General features: G+C 44.8%; 1 long non-coding RNA gene and 1 other non-coding gene across 2 annotated transcripts; one reads left to right on the forward strand and one right to left on the reverse strand.

Annotated features, from left to right (window-relative positions):
* Positions 1–4,245, reverse strand: LOC109743021 (uncharacterized). The gene is made up of 7 exons (XR_002227975.3): positions 3,698–4,245; positions 2,800–3,619; positions 2,543–2,695; positions 2,278–2,433; positions 1,269–2,178; positions 832–1,181; positions 1–505 (listed from the first exon to the last, which is right to left on the reverse strand). It is a non-coding gene; the product is annotated as an uncharacterized lncRNA (long non-coding RNA).
* Positions 4,246–17,734: 13,489 nt separating this feature from the next.
* Positions 17,735–17,807, forward strand: TRNAE-CUC (transfer RNA glutamic acid (anticodon CUC)). Its single transcript has one exon. It is a non-coding gene; the product is annotated as a tRNA-Glu (tRNA).
* The last annotated feature ends 248 nt before the right edge of the window (positions 17,808–18,055 follow it).

Below are 18,055 nucleotides of genomic sequence, written 5' to 3' on the forward strand. Positions count from 1 at the left end.
TTTGAAACCTTTAAAAAGACTTATATTTAGAAATGGAGGGAGTACATGGCTAAATCGCCGGTTACAACATGGGCTACAACCTCAAAGTAGTCTGAGAACCATTCAACATGATCACCATTGTCTAACCCTGCACCCAAAGCTGCCAGCACATTAGATGGCTGGTTACATCCCCTTGGAGCATGAATCACTCTAGCCTCAATCAATGAATAAAGTACGTAGCTTATAGTAGTGGGTACTTGATATCACATAAGAAAATACCCAGCGGCACTTGACCATACGCTTCAAAGCTCACAGCCTGCTTGAGTATCAGACAGTCCGTTCCAAAAATTGCTCGGCCCACACTCAAATAGTGAGCAACTTATCCTTCTCCGCAACCTCAGAATTTTTCTCATGACGTCATGCGCTGAATTACACTCTAATCCGGATTTCCTCCAGCAGCAAGGCATACCATTGCTCCTTCACTTCTTTGCAGTTTAGAAAGAGATGGGCCCCATCTTCGAACAATCTGCAACAGACAGCACATCAAACGATTTGCCAACATAATTTCAAATTAGAACATAGCGAATTATTCAAGCTACAAAGATTGTGCATATGATTCCCTAGCAAATTCGTTTACTACTCTATATTACAAAATGAAGAATTCCTAGGTGACAAATGGTTTAACAGAAAAAGATAAGCACTTGAACAACATGCACTCATTACGTAGTTGTCAGGCATCAATACACTATCAAACGGGTAGGACTGTGAATTACCCAACATACCGGGGAAGCTACAATTCAGGAACTAAACCGACCAGTCAGACATGAGCGGGGAGAAATCTAAACAACTTACTGGAGAAATCTAAACGACAAACCGGGGTCCCCTGAATCATTTATATGCAAATAACATATCACAATATAGTGACCGTCATGACCGTCGCCACCTGAGGCATCCCCTTCCTCCGCCGTGTGGGTTTTCGCCCGCGCGTCTCCCCTCACCTCCCCCTTCCCCTCCACAACCGCCACCTCGCCGCTGCATGACGGCCACGTGATCATCGTCAGCTTCATGGGCGGTAGCGGCAGTGACCTGCCTCCCATTCCAGAATCACGACGAATCCAAGGGAGTGTTTGTCTCTGTTGTCCACTCCTGCAGCTGTGTGTCGCGACCACCGTCATCGTCTCAGTCTCGGGCATCCCCTTCCTCTGCCATGTGGGTCCACAGTGTGGTCATCGTCGGCTTTGGAAAGCATCATAGAAGAATTAAATTCAGAGAAGGAGTTGAGTTCATACTGTTCTGGTAAGTTCACAGCCCATCTCCATAGTACTCAGATATAAAGGAATCATTTCAGTTGGAAGCAAAAACCCAATAACTTCAGAATCTTCAATCCGCCAGGATACCCTCTAAAAGAACATCATTTTCAGCTAGGTCGGAGAGTACCTTAGAGGCTCATATCAAACTTCTCCGCCACCTAAAGAGTTCTGTCGATCCCATGGTGACCATTAGGAAGAATCTTGACTCGAGTATTGAGAAAGTAACACTAACTACTAACCAAAAAAGGGTCTCATAATTTGCACTCATTTTAGTTTCCGTTGGCAATCTAAATTCTATGGGCTTGGTAAAATTGTTCCTTTTCTGTCCCTCGACGCCATAGCTATTGCACCTGCCCAGTTTGCAAGATGTTTCGGAGCATCACCTCTGTCTGTCCATGTAGTCCTTTTGTGACCATGGCGGCAGAAAATGCTGCAGAAATTGGTCCTCTTACTCAATCCTTCCTAAGGGGCTTTCTCCCTGCTGGTCATTGGCCAGTCAATCTCTTTCCTTGTAGCTGGTAGCCTGGCACTGATAGTTATGCTAACCTGCTTCCTGGTATATTACTGAAACATTGTCACCACTACCAGCATTTGCTGGATGCTCTTGAGTTTTGCGATCTACACATAGTATGTATTTTCAACAGCTTGACAACTACTCCATTTTCAGCAAGCCGGTCTTCCAAACCAAGCCCATCTCTCACCTCGGCAAAAGGTTTCATGTCCACCAAATTTGCCTTCAACAAATAAACCAGACAATCGTACGCATCAAAATTTATGTCCCCAAGCCGAACAAGCTCTATGCACATTCTGAAGTGCATGTAGGAGAACAGATTATATGCCAATGGTTCCTATGTTGTGAGCATCGCTTCACACGCATGAAGTCCAGCACCTGCCATTATTTATCACTGAAGTAAGTTCACTCTCTCACACAACCTGATATATTCTGCTGCATACAAATAAACAGCGAGCAAAGCGCACAAGATCATACCTCCAGGACATGACTTGTGTTTCTCAATCTCTTCAACTTTGGTATGCTCCACAGTCCACACTCATACAAGATCTAATTTTCATCAAACATAGCGCTTGTGTATGTTTTGATCGCATGCCATTCAGTGGCCAGGTTAGCTCTCATTAGCGGACTCCCCTATAACAATCAGATGCAAATCACATAGTAAAACTCAATAGTTCTACTAATAAAAATGAATGTGCTCACAGCAGCAACTATGTATTTCTTTCATAAAAAATCAACGTACATTTCTTGTCATCTCCTCGACATAGTTCTCCTCAGACTCACTGTCAAATTGCAGCCTCATGTACTTCTTAACCCCTGTGCTCTGATCTAAGCAATTTATTAGAGCAGGGTACTAACATCGGCAAGATCGTGTGTTCTACACACCTGCTTTACCCTGCATGTTGTCAACATGAGAAAAAAATGCTTCTTAGAACTCAACTCACACACATCCACGCACTGTCCAAAAACTGAAATATGTCGCAAGGAAATAAAACTCACCACATATGGACACACTATTTCCTAATTACATTTTGTCCTCTCAACATTTGACCTGCATTTCCAATATCTGATCCCAAAACCTTTCTCCCAAATGATTAGATTGTAAAAACCACACGCCTCTCTCATAAAGAGTCAGAACTTGTCCCCAGCACTGGTACAATCACATTATGTATTGGATCGTTAGCGAATGCCCTTATCGCTTTCTCAAGAGATGTCGCCCGAGAAGGGCATGGTGCCGCCGATGCAATCCTTACTCTGCACCCATGTTTCCTATTGCTCAGCTGAAATCAACCTAAAAGATCATGTCCATTAAATTAAATCGACATACATGCATTTCTAAACTTTATATAATTCATCGGTGTCACATAGCTAAATTACAGTTATTCCACGGTAGAAATAGCTGCCACGACTAAATATCCATCAAAAAACTTCCCAAAAGCGAGACTGTCATTAGTAGTACAACTGTATTTCTATTAGTTACCTTGCATTGGATTCAATCAAAAAATTATTATCCTCAGAACAAGCTCAGCATACAGACGCAAATCTATCTGTAGACTGCTAGTACACTCAATACCGATATAACGTACTGAATCATTAAGGACCTATACCAAGCGAATTAAAATCGGTAAGTTTTACGGGTTATGTGCAAACCAATCCAACCCGGTTGCCTGGGGTTCATCTTCCCAGTCAATAGCTTGGAGACCTGGGGTGAGATCTCCCTTCCTTTGTACACCCTGGTTTCTTCCTCGCAGAACTGTGCATCTATGTTCACGGCTGCTTCCGGCGCTTGTTCCAGTTCTCCTATTACTGTCGTCCACCTCTTCAAGCCCAGAGAATAGAGCAGAGAAATAGTTAGTAGAAATCACACTAAGGATAATAGCAACAAAGATTAACTAACCTGCTGATACGCTCCATTACGGTGGAAATGTCCAGCAGCTCCTGAGTTCGGGACAAGAATATCTCTCTGCCACCATTGAACGGAAATAAGTTTTTCATGTCCCATGGACCAGATTAAAATTGTGAGGTAGCCGGAAGCAGTAAGGAGGACATGTAGCTCTGTGCATTGCCGGAGGGAGTAAGGGGTCGGGCAGTGGCGGACGGTGAAGACGTGGGATCTTGCGGGGACCGTGGAGGGGTGGATTGAACGGAGGTGGCTGCGGTCGGTGGAGGCGCGGGATCGAGTGGATCCGAGGTGCTTCCCTCGCCGCGAGCCCTCGCCTCACCGCCTCCGATGTCCGTGCCTTCGACGTGGACGACTGCGGTGATGGAGAGGATGACGAGACCGGCGGAGTTGAGTCCTGCGGGGCGAGATCGGTGTCCGGCGAGGCGTCGTGCAGAGGGGGCGCAGCCGGCCAGGACGAAGAGGCCGAGGAGGTGACGGGAGCGGGAGCAGAGGCGGCGGCGCGGATCTGGTTGGCTGCGAGAACTCCGGAAAATCGGGGGTACTCGTATAGTCTAAAAAACGAATCGGAAACGATTGAGATAAGAAAACCAGTACAGAAGGGATGGTGGGAGGTGGGACGAAAAAACCGAACAAAAATTAACTATGGAACGGAAACTATCAACTGAGATATTAGGAGTAGAGATGTGCTAACATGGGCTAGTATGGAACGGCGTGCATTCTTTCTTACCTTTGCAAAGTGTTTTGCTTTTTCTTGTATGCAAAGAATAGATCTGTCCAAAATGTTTTTGGGCTTAATATCATAAAATTAGCGGCGATTTTACATTGTGTCATGCGACTTTCCAACTATTTAAGTATTTATTATTGATTGGACACATTTCTGCGTGCATATGTATAACTCTTCTACATGGAAAAACTATTTGGGTGCATTTTAGTATGTATCGACTACTCTAGTTTGGCATTGATTTTTTTATGCTTTAGGTTACGCCCCACCTAAAAAAATCGCCCTCTGCCACTGTTTGTAGCAATGTGGAGTAATGATGTATAGGTTGGAAAAAACACTAGGAGTAAGTGAGGCGGTGCTTAAGCCCCCTAATTGCGGCCCAGACGGTTGTATAGTTTTTACTGTCAGGGTGTATTTATGGTTATTATATATGTATTATATTAATTCAGGACATATAAATAAGTTAACTACCAGCTACTACCATTGGAATAGGGTCTTTTTGGCATATCAGTACAATATGACATGATTTCTCGCTTGGGTAGATAACTTCTTACTTGCCCCGCCTAGACTTCCGCTTATTCCTTAGACGATGCATTTGGCCTAGGCGGCCTAGGCATTTGGCCATTGCCTAGCGCCTAAGCGTGCCTAAGCGCCTTCTAGGTACTGCCCTTTTCAATAGATTTGGAGTAATGGTGCATAGTACATGCCCCGCTGGACAATCAAGAGCTTCAAGCTAATCATTTTCTAATGTCTCCTAAATCTAATTAACATTTTTGTGGTAGTGTGTGCATGTGGCCTAACGTGTGTTTTGTATTGCCTAAAAAGCTGACTTTAACAAAGTAAAATGAGGGAATTGTCTTGGGTACTATCCATCAGGACTAGCTCACTCAGAGATGAAGGCACACCGGATGGGTATTTTTCTTTCTCTGCTTATGACTATGTGATCACTATGAACCACAATTGATGGGAACAATATATATGCATGAACACTTGATGGGAGGTTGGAAAATAAATAAATACCATAACAACTCATTGACCGGGTGGACGGAGACCAGTAATTGGACTGTTGTCTTTTTATTTAACAGCTAGATGTTTGCTTGAGTTTGTACCTCCACCTTTTCGACCAAATGAGCTTCTTGTACTTGGTTGGACACTAATATAAAGTTAAGGCGAGACCTGAGCACTTAGCCAATTGGAGTGAAGTCAGATAACATCTTCCTTGTCTCCAATCAATGCAACAAAAATCCCTCGCAAAGCACCGACTTGCCCGGGAGCACAGTCGGTAAACCATGTGGGCACACAACCGCATCACCGCCAAGTCTCGTAGTAGTGCCTCTCTCTCCTCGCAGTAGCCTGTCTCCGGCTCAATAAAAGTTTGGCGATTTATGCTTTCCCATGCTAAGTCTTTATTAATTAGAGAGTTATATTGCGTCATCTAAAATATCAATGGGCATTCAAAATGAATCGTAATGTGGGATATTAGCATGGTATCTCCCTTTGAATGTTCCAGTTGACTGGCTTGGTGTTGGGAATCGTAGCATAATTTAAAATTTTCCTACGCTCACCAAGATGCATCTATGGAGTCTACTAGCAACGAGGGGAAAGGAGTGCATCTACATACCCTTGTAGATCGCGAGCGGAAGCGTTCCAATGAACATGGATGACGGAGTCGTACTCGCCGTGATCCAAATCACCGATGACCGAGTGCCGAACGGACGGCACCTCCACGTTCAACACACGTACGGTGCAGCGACGTCTCCTCCTTCTTGATCCAGCAAGGGGGAAGGAGAGGTTGATGGAGATCCAGCAGCACGACGGCGTGGTGGTGGATGTAGCGGGTCTCGGCAGGGCTTCGCCGAGCTTCTGCGAGACGGAGAGGTGTAGCAGGGGAGGAGGGAGGCGCCCAAGGCTGTAGGTTGCTGCCCTCCCCCCCTTTATATAGGCCCCCTGGGGGCGCCGGCCCTAGAGATGGGATCTCATGGGGGGGGCGGCCAAAGGGGGGAAGGGGTGCCTTGCCCCCCAAGGCAAGGGGAAAGCCCCCCCCCCACCCTAGGGTTCCCAACCCTAGGCGCATGGGGAAAGGCCCATGGGGGGCGCCCAGCCCACTAGGGGCTGGTTCCCTTCCACTTTCAGCCTATGGGGACCTCCGGGATAGATGGCCCCACCCGGTGGACCCCCGGGACCCTTCCGGTGGTCCCGGTACAATACCGGTAACCCCCGAAACTTTCCCGGTGGCCGAAACTTGACTTCCTATATATAATTCTTCACCTCCGGACCATTCCGGAACCTCTCGTGACGTCCGGGATCTCATCCGGGACTCCGAACAACTTTCGGGTTTCCGCATACACATATCTGTACAACCCTAGCGTCACCGAACCTTAAGTGTGTAGACCCTACGGGTTCGGGAGACATGCAGACATGACCGAGACGCCTCTCCGGTCAATAACCAACAGCGGGATCTGGATACCCATGTTGGCTCCCACATGTTCCACGATGATCTCATCGGATGAACCACGGTGTCGAGGATTCAATCAATCCCGTATGCAATTCCCTTTGTCAATCGGTATGTTACTTGCCCGAGATTCGATCGTCGATATCCCAATACCTTGTTCAATCTCGTTACCGGCAAGTCTCTTTACTCGTACCGCAATGCATGATCCCGTGACTAACGCCTTAGTCACATAGAGCTCATTGTGATGATGCATTACCGAGTGGGCCCAGAGATACCTCTCCGTCACACGGAGTGACAAATCCCAGTCTCGATCCGTGCCAACCCAACAGACACTTTCGGAGATACCCGTAGTGCACCTTTATAGTCACCCAGTTACGTTGTGACGTTTGGCACACCCAAAGCACTCCTACGGTATCCGGGAGTTGCACGATCTCATGGTCTAAGGAAAAGATACTTGACATTGGAAAAGCTCTAGCAAACGAAACTACACGATCTTTTATGCTATGCTTAGGATTGGGTCCTGTCCATCACATCATTCTCCTAATGATGTGATCCCATTATCAATGACATCCAATGTCCATAGTCAGGAAACCTTGACTATCTGTTGATCAACGAGCTAGTCAACTAGAGGCTTACTAGGGACACGTTGTGGTCTATGCATTCACACATGTATTACGATTTCCGGACAATACAATTATAACATGAACAATAGACAATTACCATGAACAAAGAAATATAATAATAACCATTTATTATTGCCTCTAGGGCATATTTCCAACAGTCTCCCACTTGCACTAGAGTCAATAATCTAGTTACATTGTGATGAATCGAACACCCATTGCGTCCTGGTGTTGATCATGTTTTGCCCTAGGGAGAGGTTTAGTCAACGGATCTGCTACATTCAGGTTCGTATGTACTTTACAAATATCTATGTCTCCATTTTGAACACTTTCACGAATGGAGTTGAAGCGACGCTTGATATGCCTGGTCTTCCTGTGAAACCTGGGCTCCTTCGCAAGGGCAATGGCTCCAGTGTTGTCACAGAAGAGAGTCATCGGGCCCGACGCATTGGGAATCACCCCTAGGTCGGTAATGAACTCCTTCATCCAGACTGCTTCCTGTGCTGCCTCCGAGGCTGCCATGTATTCCGCTTCACATGTAGATCCCGCCACGACGCTTTGCTTGCAACTGCACCAGCTTACTGCTCCTCCATTCAAAATATACACGTATCCGGTCTGTGACTTCGAGTCATCCAGATCTGTGTCGAAGCTAGCGTCGACGTAACCCTTTACGACGAGCTCTTCGTCACCTCCATAAACGAGAAACACATCCTTAGTCCTCTTCAGGTACTTCAGGATATTCTTGACCGCTGTCCAGTGTTCCGTGCTGGGATTACTTTGGTACCTTCCTACCAAACTTACGGCAAGGTTTACATCAGGTCTGGTACATAGCATGACATATAAAATAGACCCTATGGCCGAGGCATAGGGGATGACACTCATCTTTTCTCTATCTTCTGCCGTGGTCGGGCATTGAGCCGTGCTCAATTGCACACCTTGCAATACAGGCAAGAACCCCTTCTTGGACTGATCCATATTGAACTTCTTCAATATCTTGTCAAGGTATGTACTCTGTGAAAGACTAATGAGGCGTCTTGATCTATCTCTATAGATCTTGATGCCTAATATATAAGCAGCTTCTCCAAGGTCCTTCATTGAAAAACACTTATTCAAATAGGCCTTTATACTTTCCAAGAATTCTATATCATTTCCCATCAATAATATGTCATCCACATATTATATGAGAAATGCTCAGAGCTCCCACTCACTTTCTTGTAAACACAGGCTTCTCCATAAGTCTGTGTAAACCCAAACGCTTTGATCATCTCATCAAAGCGAATGTTCCAACTCCGAGATGCTTGCACCAGCCCATAGATTGAGCGCTGGAGCTTGCATACTTTGTTAGCATTCTTCGGATCGACAAAACCTTCCGGCTGCATCATATACAACTCTTCCTTAAGGAAGCCATTAAGGAATGCCGTTTTGACGTCCATCTGCCATGTCTCATAATCATAGTATGCGGCAATTGCTAACATGATTCGGACGGACTTCAGCTTCGCTACGGGTGAGAAAGTCTCATCGTAGTCAACCCCTTGAACTTGTCGATAACCCTTAGCGACAAGTCGAGCTTTGTAGATGGTCACATTACCATCTGCGTCTGTCTTCTTCTTAAAGATCCATTTGTTTTCTATGGCTCGCCGCTCATCGGGCTAGTCAGTCAAAGTCCATACTTTGTTTTCATACATGGATTCTATCTCGGATTTCATGGCTTCTAGCCATTTGTCGGAATCCGGGCCCGCCATCGCTTTTTCATAGTTCGAAGGTTCACCGTTGTCTAACAACATGATTTCTAGGACAGGGTTGCCGTACCACTCTGGTGCGGAACGTGTCCTTGTGGACCTACGAAGTTCAGTAACTTGATCTGAAGCTTCATGATCATCATAATTAACTAGCTCCCCAGTCGGTGTAGGCACCACAGGAACATTTTCCCGCGCTGCGCTACTTTCCGGTTCGGAAGGGGTGACTATCACCTCATCAAGTTCCACTTTCCTCCCACTCAATTCTTTCGAGAGAAACTCCTTCTCCAGAAAGGACTCGTTCTTGGCAACGAAGATCTTGCCTTCGGATCTGAGGTAGAAGGTATACCCAATGGTTTCCTTAGGGTATCCTATGAAGACGCATTTTTCCGATTTGGGTTCGAGCTTTTCAGGTTGAAGTTTCTTGACATAAGCATCGCATCCCCAAACTTTTAGAAACGACAGCTTAGGTTTCTTCCCAAACCATAATTCATACGGTGTTGTCTCAACGGATTTCGACGGAGCCCTATTTAAAGTGAATGCGGCAGTCTCTAAAGCATAGCCCCAAAATGAGAGCGGTAAATCGGTAAGAGACAGCATAGATCGCACCATATCCAATAGAGTGCGATTATGACGTTCGGACACACCATTTCTCTGAGGTGTTCCAGGCGGCGTGAGTTGTGAAACTATTCCACATTTCCTTAAGTGTGTACCAAATTCGTGACTTAAATATTCTCCACCACGATCTGATCGTAAGAATTTTATTTTTCTGTCACGTTGATTCTCAACTTCACTCTGAAATTCCTTGAACTTTTCAAAGGTTTCAGACTTGTGTTTCATTAGGTAGACATACCCATATCTACTTAAATCATCAGTGAGAGTGAGAACATAACGATATCCTCCGCGAGCCTCAACACTCATTGGACCACACACATCGGTATGTATGATTTCCAATAAGTTGGTTGCTCGCTCCATTGTTCCGGAGAACGGAGTCTTGGTCATCTTACCCATGAGGCATGGTTCGCACGTGTCAAATGATTCGTAATCAAGAGACTCCAAAAGTCCATCTGCATGGAGCTTCTTCATGCGCTTGACACCAATGTGACCAAGGCGGCAGTGCCACAAGTATGTGGGACTATCGTTATCAACTTTACATCTTTTGGTATTCACACTATGAACATGTGTAACATCACGTTCGAGATTCATCAAAAATAAACCATTGACCAGCGGGGCATGACCATAAAACATATATCTCTCAAATAAATAGAACAACCATTATTCTCGGATTTAAATGAGTAGCCATCTCGAATTAAACGAGATCCAGATACAATGTTCATGCTCAAAGCTGGCACTAAATAACAATTATTGAGGTTTAAAACTAATCCCGTAGGGAGATGCAGAGGTAGCGTGCCGACGGCGATCACATCGACCTTGGAACCATTCCCGACGCGCATCGTCACCTCGTCCTTCGCCAGTCTCCGTTTATTCCGTAGTTCCTGTTTTGAGTTACAAATATGAGCAACCGCACCGGTATCAAATACCCAGGAGCTACTACGAGTACTGGTAAGGTACACATCAATTACATGTATATCACATATACCTTTGGTGTTGCCGGCCTTCTTCTTGTCCGCTAAGTATTTGGGGCAGTTCCGCTTCCAGTGACCACTTCCCTTGCAATAAAAGCACTCTGTCTCAGGCTTGGGTCCATTCTTTGACTTCTTCCCAGTAACTGGTTTACCGGACGCGGCAACTCCCTTGCCGTCCTTCTTGAAGTTCTTCTTACCCTTGCCCTTCTTGAACTTAGTGGTTTTATTCACCATCAACACTTGATGTTCTTTTCTGATTTCCACCTCCGCTGATTTCAGCATCAAATATACCTCAGGAATGGTCTTTTCCATCCCTTGCATATTGTAGTTCATCACAAAGCTCTTGAAGCTTGGTGGAAGCGACTGAAGGATTCTGTCAATGACCGCGTCATCCGGGAGATTAACTCCCAGCTGAGTCAAGCGGTTGTGCAACCCAGACATTCTGAGTATGTGCTCACTAACAGAACTATTCTCCTCCATTTTACAGCTGAAGAACTTGTCGGAGACATCATATCTCTCGACCCGGGCATGATCTTGGAAAACCAATTTCAGCTCCTCGAACATCTCATATGCTCCATGTTTCTCAAAACGCTTTTGGAGACCCGGTTCTAAGCTGTAAAGCATGCCGCACTGAACGAGGGAGTAATCATCAGCACGTGATTGCCAAGCGTTCATAACGTCTTGGTTCTCAGGGATTGGTGCATCACCTAGCGGTGCTTCTAAGACATAATCTTTCTTGGCTACTATGAGGATGAGCCTCAGGTTCCGGACCCAGTCCGTATAGTTGCTGCCATCATCTTTCAGCTTGGTTTTCTCTAGGAACGCGTTGAAATTGAGGACAACGTTGGCCATATGATCTACAATATATAGTGTAAAGATTTTAGACTAAGTTCATGATAATTAAGTTCATCTAATCAAATTATTTAATGAACTCCCACTCAGATAGACATCCCTCTAGTCATCTAAGTGAAACATGATCCGAGTTTAACTAGGCCGTGTCCGATCATCACGTGAGACGGACTAGTCAAGATCGGTGAACATCTCCATGTTGATCGTATCTTCTATACGACTCATGCTCGACCTTTCAGTCCTCCGTGTTCCGAGGCCATGTCTGTACATGCTAGGCTCGTCAAGTCAACCTAAGTGTATTGCGTGTGTTCCGAGGCCATGTCTGTACATGCTAGGCTCGTCAACACCCGTTGTATTCGAACGTTAGAATCTATCACACCCGATCATCACGTGGTGCTTCGAGACAATGAACCTTCGCAACGGTGCACAGTTAGGGGGAACACTTTTCTTGAAATTATCATAAGGGATCATCTTACTTACTACCGTCGTTCTAAGCAAATAAGATGCAAAAACATGATAAACATCACATGCAATCAAATAGTGACATGATATGGCCAATATCATTATGCTCCTTTGATCTCCATCTGCGGGGCACCATGATCATCTTCGTCACCGGCATGACACCATGATCTCCATCATCATGATCTCCATCACTGTGTCTTCATGAAGTCGTCACGCCAACGATTACTTCTACTTCTATGGCTAACGCGTTTAGCAACAAAGTAAAGTAATTTACATGGCGTTATTCAATGACACGCAGGTCATGCAAAATAATAAAGACAACTCCTATGGCTCCTGCCGGTTGTCATACTCATCGACATGCAAGTCGTGATTCCTATTACAAGAATATGATCAATCTCATACATCACATATATCATTCATCACATCTTCTGGCCATATCACATCACATAGCACTTGCTGCAAAAACAAGTTAGACGTCCTCTAATTGTTGTTGCAAGTTTTTTACGTGGTTTGTAGGTTTCTAGCAAGAACGTTTTCTTACCTACGTATGACCACAACGTGATTTGCCAATTTCTATTTACCCTTCATAAGGACCCTTTTCATCGAATCCGTTCCGACTAAAGTAGGAGAGACAGACACCCGCTAGCCACCTTATGCAACTAGTGCATGTCAGTCGGTGGAACCTGTCTCACGTAAGCGTACGTGTAAGGTCGGTCCGGGCCGCTTCATCCTACAATGCCGCCGAAACAAGAAACGACTAGTAGCGGCAAGAAGAATTGGCAAACTCAACGCCCACAACTGCTTTGTGTTCTACTCGTGCATAGTAACTACGCATAGGCCTGGCTCATGATGCCACTGTTGGGAATCGTAGCATAATTTAAAATTTTCCTACGCTCACCAAGATGCATCTATGGAGTCTACTAGCAACGAGGGGAAAGGAGTGCATCTACATACCCTTGTAGATCGCGAGCGGAAGCGTTCCAATGAACGTGGATGACGGAGTCGTACTCGCCGTGATCCAAATCACCGATGACCGAGTGCCGAACGAACGGCACCTCCGCGTTCAACACACGTACGGTGCAGCGATGTCTCCTCCTTCTTGATCCAGCAAGGGGGAAGGAGAGGTTGATGGAGATCCAGCAGCACGACGGCGTGGTGGTGGATGTAGCGGGTCTCGGCAGGGCTTCGCCGAGCTTCTACGAGACAGAGAGGTGTAGCAGGGGAGGAGGGAGGCGCCCAAGGCTGTAGGTTGCTGCCCTCCCTCCCCCCTTTATATAGGCCCCCTGGGGGGGGGCGCCGGCCCTAGAGATGGGATCTCATGGGGGGGGGGGGGGGCGGCGGCCAAAGGGGGGAAGGGGTGCCTTGCCCCCCAAGGCAAGGGGAAAGCCCCCCCACCCTAGGGTTCCCAACCCTAGGCGCATGGGGAAAGGCCCATGGGGGGGCGCCCAGCCCACTAGGGGCTGGTTCCCTTCCACTTTCAGCCTATGGGGCCCTCCGGGATAGGTGGCCCCACCCTGTGGACCCCCGGGACCCTTCCGGTGGTCCCGGTACAATACCGGTAACCCCCGAAACTTGACTTCCTATATATAATTCTTCACCTCCGGACCATTCCGGAACCTCTCGTGACGTCCGGGATCTCATCCGGGACTCCGAACAACTTTCGGGTTTCCGCATACACATATCTGTACAACCCTAGCGTCACCGAACCTTAAGTGTGTAGACCCTACGGGTTCGGGAGACATGCAGACATGACCGAGACGCCTCTCCGGTCAATAACCAACAGCGGGATCTGGATACCCATGTTGGCTCCCACATGTTCCACGATGATCTCATCGGATGAACCACGGTGTCGAGGATTCAATCAATCCCGTATGCAATTCCCTTTGTCAATCGGTATGTTACTTGCCCGAGATTCGATCGTCGGTATCCCAATACCTTGTTCAATCTCGTTACCGGCAAGTCTCTTTACTCGTACCGCAATGCATGATCCCGTGACTAACGCCTTAGTCACATAGAGCTCATTGTGATGATGCATTACCGAGTGGGCCCAGAGATACCTCTCCGTCACACGGAGTGACAAATCCCAGTCTCGATCCGTGCCAACCCAACAGACACTTTCGGAGATACCCGTAGTGCACCTTTATAGTCACCCAGTTACGTTGTGACGTTTGGCACACCCAAAGCACTCCTACGGTATCCGGGAGTTGCACGATCTCATGGTCTAAGGAAAAGATACTTGACATTGGAAAAGCTCTAGCAAACGAAACTACACGATCTTTTATGCTATGCTTAGGATTGGGTCCTGTCCATCACATCATTCTCCTAATGATGTGATCCCATTATCAATGACATCCAATGTCCATAGTCAGGAAACCTTGACTATCTGTTGATCAACGAGCTAGTCAACTAGAGGCTTACTAGGGACACGTTGTGGTCTATGCATTCACACATGTATTACGATTTCCGGACAATACAATTATAACATGAACAATAGACAATTACCATGAACAAAGAAATATAATAATAACCATTTATTATTGCCTCTAGGGCATATTTCCAACACTTGGTACATGTTTACATTTGTTATCAAAAGTTTAAATCAGCCTCGATGGTATTATAACTTTTGTGTAGTATCATATTCATATTACCACGTAAGATTACATGTTCAAAATGCATGATTATGATGTTCGTGCTCTCTAGTTGGTCGCTTCCTAGTCTTTTGCTAGTCTTCATGTATACTAGCCATGAATTCTGCTTGTGCCAAATCCTTGTGCCAGATTTTGCCATAAGAGTCGACCATACCTACTTATTTGTATCATTGGTAAATATATTAAAAGTAATTGCCGTTGGTGCATTAACAAAAAGAAAAAATATATAAATGTTTCACATTGCTTAGATGATCGTAAACATATTTTGTTTTCCACGATCTCATAATGATGGTTCTGGACAATAAAAAACGCAGGAAAAGACCTACTAAATAAAAGGTCTCCAATTCTTAAAGCGGAAGGAGGACAAATCTTTATGAAACTAAAGATATGTAAAATAGAGTGTGTGGTACCTCGCACAATTACAAGGGGCAATGGAAAATATATGTATTTCCTATGGTAAAATCTTGAGCGCTAACCCAAAACATTGGTAATAAGAGCTGGACCACCCTTTCAATACTACAAACTAGTGACTGGGGCCCGCCATTGCGGGCCTCTTGAGAGAAAGCTGTGTGCGTATTTCTTCCTCTTAAAAAAGGAAAAAAAATCTCTTCTGCATCTCAAAATTAAAAGAAATGTTCTCGCAACACGTGGCCAACACATCCATCTCAAAAAAAAAACTCACTTTCATCTTCAAAAAAAAACTAAAATAAAACTTTTCTCACAATAAAAAAAAATCTCACTTTCATCTTCCAAAAATAACGTTCAAAAATAAATCAAAAAGTTTCTCGCCATGGCCAACCAGCATGCGCCACATGGCCATGCTGGTTGGCCGCCCTTCTCCCACACATTAATGTGTTTAATATGCACATGACAATTTATGCTTCCCTCTTTGAAGGGCCTATTTACTTTTTATGTTGAGTCATTCCATCCTTCTTTTAAAGCACCAACTATTAAGAGTGTGATTATCATTCTTAGTTTATATGTCTTTTGTGACATTAAGTAATATACGGTTGTGATGCTTTCAACTCCCGATTTGTATACTTAATTGTATCTTGGATTCATTGATGTCTCGTGGATAATAGGGGCATCGTTGACATTTATAAAAGACTTGTGAGATAGCGTGTTACCATATTATATTATGTTCACTTTGAACATGTTGGTACGTTGAGCTTTCGTATTATGGCTTTCCAATTGATTCAGGTATTATCATAGGATGACCCTGCTCGTTAATTTTTTGTTATTCATTTGCTTACTTCACCGGCTTCAGAAGAACAACGCTGCCGCCAATCTGCTAATGCTCCGGCGGCCAGACCCAACTATGGCGCAGATGTACACTCCTCCTTGGCCGCCTCCGGCTGCTGAAATTATACAATTTCACGAATTTGTAGAGAGAATTCTCAGTTTCTAAGCTGGTTGTTACTCCGGTATGGAGTTTTCGTCCCAACTAAGTCCCTTTTTTCATGTCATCATGCTACAAAGCATCACGAGAGATCATTTTTTTTCTTTTGAAATGTGAATCATTATAGTCTCAGTGCTGCATAAGAATTTCATATGAGAATCGAGACATACAAGATTATAGTATTCAAATTGTATTGAGATACTTTATCATGTGAACACGGTGTTTTGGCTCCTAGGTGCATATGCACCTATTGTTTAAATACACATTTTCAAAAGTTGAAAAATTCGGAACAAAAATCCGGCGGGTATATCCGGACATTCTATGTGTGTGCATAAAGTTTTGGTGAAAAACGACGTTTTTTGTGGCTTGTGTAAAAAAGATAAAGAAATGCCTCGTGAATAGTTATAATGAAGCATCAGAAATTGTCTTTTTTACACAAGACACAAAAAACCTCGTTTTTCACCGAAAACTTTGTGCGCGCACATAGAATGTTCGGATATACACGCGGGATTTTTGTTCGGAATTTTTCAACTTTTCAAAATATGTATTTAGACAATGAGTGCATATGCACCTAGGAGCCATAGCCAATTTCCGTTAAATTTGTTCCTTTTCAATTTCTAATCTGAAATTTCAATGATTTTTCAGTTATAGTTGAGATGGAAGACAACTTATTTAGTATATAATTTACAATTTAAGGTTTTCAATCCCTACATCATTTAATCAACATTGTTGCGAAGAAAAGTAAGAAAAAATTTCATCAAGTTTACATAACGTACACTTCAACATTCAAGTCGAGTTGTTTTGAGATAAATCAAAAGATGCTTGATTAATTTCTCCCGGGGTATATGCCTGGACTGACGACCTATATTAGTTTTCTGGTGATTTATTTGGATATATAAAAGTTGTCGCATAATTTGTGCGTTGTGTGAGAGTTTGTACTATAAAAGTTGTGTGGGTTATTTCCAATATCTTTCTATAGTTGGCAACAAAGCGCCTGTCACATAATTAGTTTTCTGGTCATTTGTTTGGATATCTTTCTGGAAGTCCACACAACAAATCACATACATTTCTTCAGTAGTTTTAAGGTCGCAGGATGTTGTGTTAGCAACAGACGGTTTGAGATATCTTTCTGGAGTGCTCAATGAAAGCAAAAGCCCTGCAAGCTAAACTTGACGAATGATGAGCTGATGACTAGTTTGTTGTGGTATTTGAATATTTGATCAGTTGCGTACCTGCATATGCGGTATGGTTGCTCAACTCAGGGAGGCAGGTAGATTGCTGGAATTTTGTCCAAGATCAACACATCATGTGTTGGCTTGGATTCCCAGGATCCGCTTTGTCTGAATTTGGTACAATCCATGTGTTCGCGTGCATGGCAGAATCCAAATATGGAATGGATCAAATGTAGTTTGTTCTCGGTTTGGTGATGTTTTGTAGGCATGTCTGTAAAAAGCAAAGCTGCGATTCAGCTCTATCGTTCGTGCTGTTTTGTGTGTGGCATACACGAACAGACCTGCCTCCCGAATATATATGTTTTAGTATCTAAAGAATCACTCATTCCGTCGTAGTCTAGGTGGTTAGGATACTCGACTCTCACCTGAGAGACCCGGGTTCAAGTCCCAGCGACGGAACTTTTTTGTTTTCTAAATTTTCCTTAAAGTTTTTCCTTTTTTTTTGCAAGCCGATGGCCAGTTTGTGTTGGTAGCCTTGAACCTGACGGTTTATGACTCCAAGATTTTGAACTGGGGGCCATGGGTCAGCTTGTGCTGCCTCGACTCCGACCGGCTCCGCCATCTTCTTGTCTGATTCGGCGACCTCGCTTCGTGCTTCGACGCCGCCGAGGAAGACGAACGTGCCGTGGAGTGCCCTATCTGCTTCC

The sequence above is a fragment of the Aegilops tauschii genome, chromosome 2 (assembly GCF_002575655.3).
Source record: "Aegilops tauschii subsp. strangulata cultivar AL8/78 chromosome 2, Aet v6.0, whole genome shotgun sequence".
NCBI lineage: Eukaryota > Viridiplantae > Streptophyta > Magnoliopsida > Poales > Poaceae > Aegilops > Aegilops tauschii.